The following is a 7,790-nucleotide window of genomic DNA, read 5'->3' as shown; positions in this document are numbered from 1 at the left end:
CTGAATCCCTTTCGCTGCTCTTCCCTACGACCTTTCCTTCTGCTGACCTTTCCTTCTGCTGACCTTTCCTTCTGCTGCCAAAGGGCAGCCTCCCCCCCTTTCCTTCTGACTTCGCTGTGCTGCCCTCGAGAGCTGCCCACGTGCTGCCAAAGGCAGCACCCTGTCCTCCTCACCTGCTCTCCTCTCGGTTTTCAAGCTGCCAAGAGGGCAGCTTCTCCTTTTCTGTTTCTTTCCTGACCTCCCCCGAGGCTCGTTTCTTCTCGCCCTCTGGCGCCCGCCTTATTTTTATTCCTCTTTTTCTCTTGCTGCGCCCCACAGTCTCTTTTTTATATTTCCTGCACGCTGCCTTCTGTTTCATTCTTTCCCTTTTCTTCTAATCCGTCCTCCTTGGATCCTTTTAGCTGTCTCTCACTCATCTCTCCATCGCTGCCCAAAAGCAGCTTTCTCCTTTATTCTTCTTTTTTTCTGGCCTCACCTCCCCGTAGCTAAGTTGTCCTCCTCTTATTTTCTGTTATGCCACAAAACATGAATCATGATGATGTTTCAAACATCATCATGATTTATTATTATTATTTCTTTTATTAATTTTATGTAAAAGTTGATCTACACAGATAGGTTTAACGAATTTATTACATAAAATTTCACTTGTTCTATTTTTATTTTCTTTGCATAACAAATCCTATAAACACAAAAATAACGTAAATAACTCAAAAATATAAGGAACTAACTAAGAAAAGATGAGTGAATTCGAAGTAAAAATATATATAAATATGATCCGATCAAATACCCCCACACTTAACTTTTGCTAGTCCTCGAGCAAAACAAAGAAAACATGAAAAAGCACTAACATGAAAAACATTAGTTTCCCCCTATGTGACCCTCATAGAATTTCATTCGAGAAAACAAATCGTCAAGAACCATAGCTAGCACCAAACAAGTTAATCCAAGTTCATCTTCCTTATTCAAATATTAGCAGTAATCTTTGAATCATCCTTGAAGTGTAGTGTGTGAGATAGCCATGCTAATGCAATTTCAAGTTTTTATTTTTAAAATCATCATATGCAAACTAGTAACATTCTCACGGGATATACACTCAATCACACATGTGTTTAGTTTTAATGTGTTTCGCTCAAAGAATCAAATGTGAAATTTCTACCATAAGCTTGCATAAAGATCTCATCTCCACAATCATAATTGCAAAACTTAAATCAAGAGGACTTTTATTGGATGTAATGAGGTTTAGGGATAGGGTTATTGAAACGAAAGAATAGGAAAACACAAGTTCCAATCTACATTGAAAGCGATTCTTTTCTTTAGATTTATAAGAACTCAAGCTCTCCAGCAATTCTTCTAGCACCTCCAATCACACCCTTAAACTGAAACTTTAAAAACTTTTTATTTTCTTTTTATACAATCTTTCTCTTTTCTTTTTCTTTTCTTTTTTTTTTTTTTTTTTTTTTTTTTTTTTTTTTTAATTCACAAACATGAAATACCCCCACACTTATTCTTTTGCCAAACATCTTCACAGTATTTCACAAACGTTTCTCATAAAACAATCTCGCATTGCTCGCTTGGAAAGGGTAAGGAAAAATGTTTCAGGTATAAGGGTAGACATATCTGGTGATAAGAAATAAAAGGCTCAACAAACACGGCTCAAATTGGCAAACTAATGATATCATTTTTCTTTGGGAAACATGGTTATTTGGGCCATAGTGGTAAACCTAATGCCTCTATCATTTCCAAGTTCATGCAATCAATGACAAACATTTCGAAAGATCGTTACGCAAGTTCTAGAGATGTATCTCACATAAGTTCATCACACATGAAAGAATAAGAGTGTATGAAAAATGCACACACTTTCAATCGGCTCAAAAACTTACATAGGATGTATATGGTCACTAAATTCACATATGAAGCTTTAAGTCATACTTTAGTTTCACATTAACAAGGCTATGTGCATTTGGTTTTTCAAAGATGGTCAAACATGTACAAAACTAACAAGAGAATTAGGAATTTCATAAAACACATGTTAACTAAGTTCTTGATAATCGTGATTCAAATTTGATCTAATTATATCATTGGGTCGGGAAACTAACAAAAATCTAATTCAAAACAATAAGGGAAACAAGACAATATTTTTGGATTTTTAAATTTTCCGAAATTTTTTTTTTAATTTAAATTTTTTTTTTAAAAGAAAACAAAACTAATTAAGAACACAAAAAACAACAACACAGAGACAAATGAAATTCTGGAGATTTCTTCCCCCACACTTAAACTGGACATTGTCCCCAATGTCAGAAAACACTATAATGCAAATAAAAATAAAATAAATAAATAATAAGAACAAAATAAAACAATTGGACTGAAAACTTCCCTAATTTGCAGTAAAATCAAGCGATGACCCCCAAGCTAAAATTCTGCAATCAGCTTCAAGGGTGGAAAGAACCAAAAGTTCCTGCAAAGAAAAGAAATAATTCAGTTAAGTAACGCAAGAAAATTAATTAAAAAAAAAAATTGCAAACGAAAAATTGAAAATTACGATAAAAGATAATGAATAAAACTAATAAGTAATCATTGGTCGTGCTTGTTGACTTTCCACAGCTTTCCTCTTGAACAGGGTGACACTTAGCTTTTCACTTGCAAGTGATGATTTTATGATATTGTACGGCGAAGCTTTGCTCTTTGGTTATGTTGCAGTTCCTTATTTGTTCTCCAAGCAGATGTGGCAGCTTCTCTAGTTCCTCAGTTCGGACTCCTTCCGCTGGGATGATTGTGCAAGCTGCATTCTTCTCTGCTTGTTTCTTCTGCACAACGGGCAGGCACGAGGGAAAGGTGTTGGTCCTTATTTCTTTCTTCAATCTTTCCAAGTGCCCACCTCTTGCTTTCTTTTTCCTTGTCCCTAGCTGAATTGTCTCCACATGCTTCGAGGTATCATTTTCACTTCCCTTACTGTCCCCCAGGCAGATGTGGTAGACGAAGAGAAAGCATAAAATGATGAAGATGAGTACTCGAGAGCAAGGCTAGGTAAGCAATCAGGAAGGGGTTCCAGGCAGTTGGCTCCAGATCGGAAGATTGATACCAAATGCTGGCTGATTGCTCTCTTTCTCCTTGTCGGAAAACAAAGACAAGGAGAAGGACATGGAGAAAGCATGATATGAGATACTCTTGCTTTCAACCTTTATGATATGAAATACTTTTGCTTTGAATGGGTTGTTCGCAGGAGTATCCCAAGGAATGAGGAACACAGAGTGACTCGAGAGGATTCTTTGGGAATGCATTTTCGGAGATGAAGAGGTGTTGAGAGGGTGTGCTGAGAGAGTGTGCTTTTGCTGTGGAAGGCGAAGGTAGAAACTTATAGGACTTGTCTTCACAACCGGAACTGTTCTCTCACTTAGTGTCGGCAGCCGGTGGATGGGTGAAGAATACAAATTACGCGCTTTCTGACAAAGCTGCCCGTAATTTCTGCAAAGCTGATTCCTCATTGATATCTGTAATCGGCGCTTCGAGCTCTGAGCATCGTCGATTGTAGAGGTAGCATGTGACACGTGCGGATAAATCTGGAAAAGAAGATTTTCCCGTGGGTTGAAGCCCAGCTTTTGAGAAAGCTAGCGTGTCTTTGACTGTTGAATTTCCCTCTTCGATTTCTGAATTGGTGCTTCGACAAATTGCCCGAGATTTCCGCAAAGCAATTTGCGTGTGACAAGTGACGACACGTCTGGACAAATTGATCTTTTGAAATCCGGGGTTCGGCTCGTGGTTTCTGAGCAAGCCCAGCCTTTAAGAAATGAAACGCCTCTTTTGAGAAAAGAATCCGGCTTTTGAGAAAGGAAACTCCTCTTTTGAGAAAAGAATCAGACGTTTGAGAACGGAGCCCCGACTCTTCGATTTGCGAGAGGACGCTTCTCTGAGGAGCGCCTCTTTGATTTCTTCCTTTTTATAGAGACGTTAAGCTTGTTCCACAACACACTTGAGTACCCTCCTGTAAACACTCCCTTCTTGCACTTGTTTAATCTTGATCATTCCGACTCTCTTCTTTCTTTACCACCTCTGAAAAATGTCTGGCCCTTCTGATCGTCGTTTTGACTTGAACATTGGTGAAGAGGCAGCTTCGCCTTCACCAGACAACATATGGCGGCCATCCTTCATATCCCCTACCGGTCCCCTTACCGTGGGGGATTCGATGATGAAAAATGACATGACCGCTGCGGTGGTGGCCCGAAACCTTGTCACTCCCAGAGATAACAGACTGCTCGCAAGGCGGTCTGATGAATTGGCGGTCAAGGAGTCTCTGGCTCTCAGTGTGCAGTGTGCGGGTTCCGTATCCAACATGGCCCAACGCCTATATGCCCGAACCCGTCACGTTGAATCCTTGGTGGCTGAAATACAGAGTCTCAAGCAAGAGATTAAAGGGCTCAAGCATGAGAATAAGGAATTGCACAAGCTCGCACACAGCTATGCCACCAGCATGAAGAGGAAGATTGACCAGATGCAGGACACCGATGGTCAAATTTTACTTGATCATCGGAGGTTTGTGGGTTTGTTCCAACCGCATCTGCCTTCGTCTTCTGGGGCGGCACCGCGTAGTGAAGCTCCAACTGATCAACCTCTGCCGCCTCCTCCTTCTGTGGCCCCGCCGACTGCTGAAGCCCCGCCTACTACTGAAGCACCACCCGACCAATGAATACTATTAGTTTACATCATTGTAAAATTTTAATTTAAATTTTTTTTTTTTTTTTTTTTTTTTTTTTTTTTTTTTTTATTTTTTTTTTATTTTTTTTATTATTTTTTTTTTTTTTTTTTTAAATTTTATCTTTTTTTTTTTTTTTTTTTTTTTTAATTTAATTTTTTTTTTTTTTTTTTTTTATGTAAATTAATGTAAAGAGACTTTGGTTAACCTTCCCCCACACTTAAACTAAGTAATACAAACTCACAGAAATCAACCAAATAACACAACTAACTAAACAAAACAAAATGAAAGCAGCAAAGATAAGGGTGTAAAAATGCAAATCTGATTGGGTTAGCGATTCCAAAGTCTCCCTTCGTTGAATGCTTGGGTTGCCTCCCAAGAAGCGCTTGATTTAACGTCTTTAGCCGGACGCATCTTTCCTTTAAATTTCCCTCAGCTCCATTTGTGCCTAAAATCAAAGAAAGAAAAATAAATCAAATATCAAAAGTAAAATACACAAACACCAATATAAACATAAACAAAAACAAAAATAAAAGGATTAGCAAAGTTACTAATCCCCGGCAACGGCGCCAAAATTTGATGCGTAAAATAACTAAACACACAAATTAAACCCTCTTTTTGACAATTGTAGTATAGATGTAAGTAGGGTATCGTTCTAGGCCGGGGATTAGGAGGGATTGCTAATCTATTAAATTAACTTAAAAATATTAAATAAGACTCAAGGACACAAAACTAGGCTAAAAACTCTAATAACTCGAAACACACTTAAAATGACTCAAAATAATGAAAACAATTAAATTAAACACTAGGAACTGAAATGGACGGAAATTAAATTAAAAGACTAACAATAAAGAAAACTAAAAAAATAATATAATTTAATAATGGATGGGTGTTTGGTTTTGATGAAAAGTAAATTAAACTTAATTAAATTACAGAATTGACAAAAACATGAAATTAAGGTAAAATGATAAATGACGGACTAGCTAGAGGGTTCTTCTCCACACATTACACATATGCAACCTAAATTGATTTTCAGTTGTTCTTTCAATAAGTTGTGAATTTCAACACTTCAGATTAACCGTGAATAGCACTTTTTTAATCTTCAAGTTTTCCTTAAGTTATTGAATTGGACGGGAAAACGCATACAACAATTCAAAACATTCTTCAAAAGTCCCCTACGTGAAAAGCACAATAGAGATACAATCAAAGATCATTAAACTTTGTGAAAACTATAAGCATTGACGAGGCATTCGTAACTATGAAAAGCATGATACTCTTGCCAAGAATTTACTTAACGTGATTGTGACTAGCAACCTTTACTACTTGTGAAAATAAGTTCATAACGATTAGGTGAAATTCACTTATATTCTAGCATCAAATTCATGCATGTAAATTAAGCGTGCACTCTCAACCAACATACACAAATAAGTTTTTATACGAACGGATAAGTAAATTGAAATCACAACTTATGAAATCACAACCGAAGGTAATCAATTCATATTACAAATATATTCATGGTTTCGAATTAACCTCTAGCCAAAATAAAATTAATTACACATTATTAAAACAAAACCAACAGTAAAATATAAATATGGAGAGGATTAACCGAGAGAGGAGAATCTGCTGCATTCGTGCCCACACTGTGTCTTCCCTTCCTCAAGCTGCAAGGGCAGCGTTCTTCCCTTCTTCACACCTGGCGCTGAATCCCTTTCGCTGCTCTTCCCTACGACCTTTCCTTCTGCTGACCTTTCCTTCTGCTGACCTTTCCTTCTGCTGCCAAAGGGCAGCCTCCCCCCCTTTCCTTCTGACTTCGCTGTGCTGCCCTCGAGAGCTGCCCACGTGCTGCCAAAGGCAGCACCCTGTCCTCCTCACCTGCTCTCCTCTCGGTTTTCAAGCTGCCAAGAGGGCAGCTTCTCCTTTTCTGTTTCTTTCCTGACCTCCCCCGAGGCTCGTTTCTTCTCGCCCTCTGGCGCCCGCCTTATTTTTATTCCTCTTTTTCTCTTGCTGCGCCCCACAGTCTCTTTTTTATATTTCCTGCACGCTGCCTTCTGTTTCATTCTTTCCCTTTTCTTCTAATCCGTCCTCCTTGGATCCTTTTAGCTGTCTCTCACTCATCTCTCCATCGCTGCCCAAAAGCAGCTTTCTCCTTTATTCTTCTTTTTTTCTGGCCTCACCTCCCCGTAGCTAAGTTGTCCTCCTCTTATTTTCTGTTATGCCACAAAACATGAATCATGATGATGTTTCAAACATCATCATGATTTATTATTATTATTTCTTTTATTAATTTTATGTAAAAGTTGATCTACACAGATAGGTTTAACGAATTTATTACATAAAATTTCACTTGTTCTATTTTTATTTTCTTTGCATAACAAATCCTATAAACACAAAAATAACGTAAATAGCTCAAAAATATAAGGAACTAACTAAGAAAAGATGAGTGAATTCGAAGTAAAAATATATATAAATATGATCCGATCACCTCCATTGTCTATTATTAGGGATTGATATAATCCAATTATATCATGAAATATATCATTATAGATTTCCATCCCATGTATATAGACTATATCTCCCATATACATTCTATCTTCATATAATGTATTAAAGTCATAACTTTAACGAAGAAGTATTCTTTTCATTTCCAAAATTAATATATCATATAAATTTAAATTTTTAGGAACATGATTAACTCCCACTAATCTTTTGTAAAACTAGTAAACAAAAGATTCATTTACATCTTTATGAGAAATCAAACGATTTGATCCTTTTTCTCATAAAATGCAAATAGCTCCCACTAACTTGCTAAGATCCATGATGGATGGATCTCTACAACTTACATGTCTTGTGATTCATCGTTTTAGACATATATTATCAAGACTATCTTAATAATGGTTTCGGAAACCCATATTATGTCCAAACATTGAATCACCATTTAGTTGTAGCTAGCAATCTTCGAATTAATTGAAACTAAGACTACGTCAAAAATGGTTCCTTTAAAGTCAACCATTCTATTTGATTGTAGTCATTTCATTATTTCGAGTCAAATGGTACTTTACCATTTCCTTGAGTATATATCGTATATGCACTCAATGTAGTCATA

The sequence above is a fragment of the Malus sylvestris genome, chromosome 10, assembly GCF_916048215.2.
Source record: "Malus sylvestris chromosome 10, drMalSylv7.2, whole genome shotgun sequence".
NCBI lineage: Eukaryota > Viridiplantae > Streptophyta > Magnoliopsida > Rosales > Rosaceae > Malus > Malus sylvestris.
The sequence above is the reverse complement of the archived record's forward strand: the minus strand, read 5'-3'. Positions refer to the sequence as shown.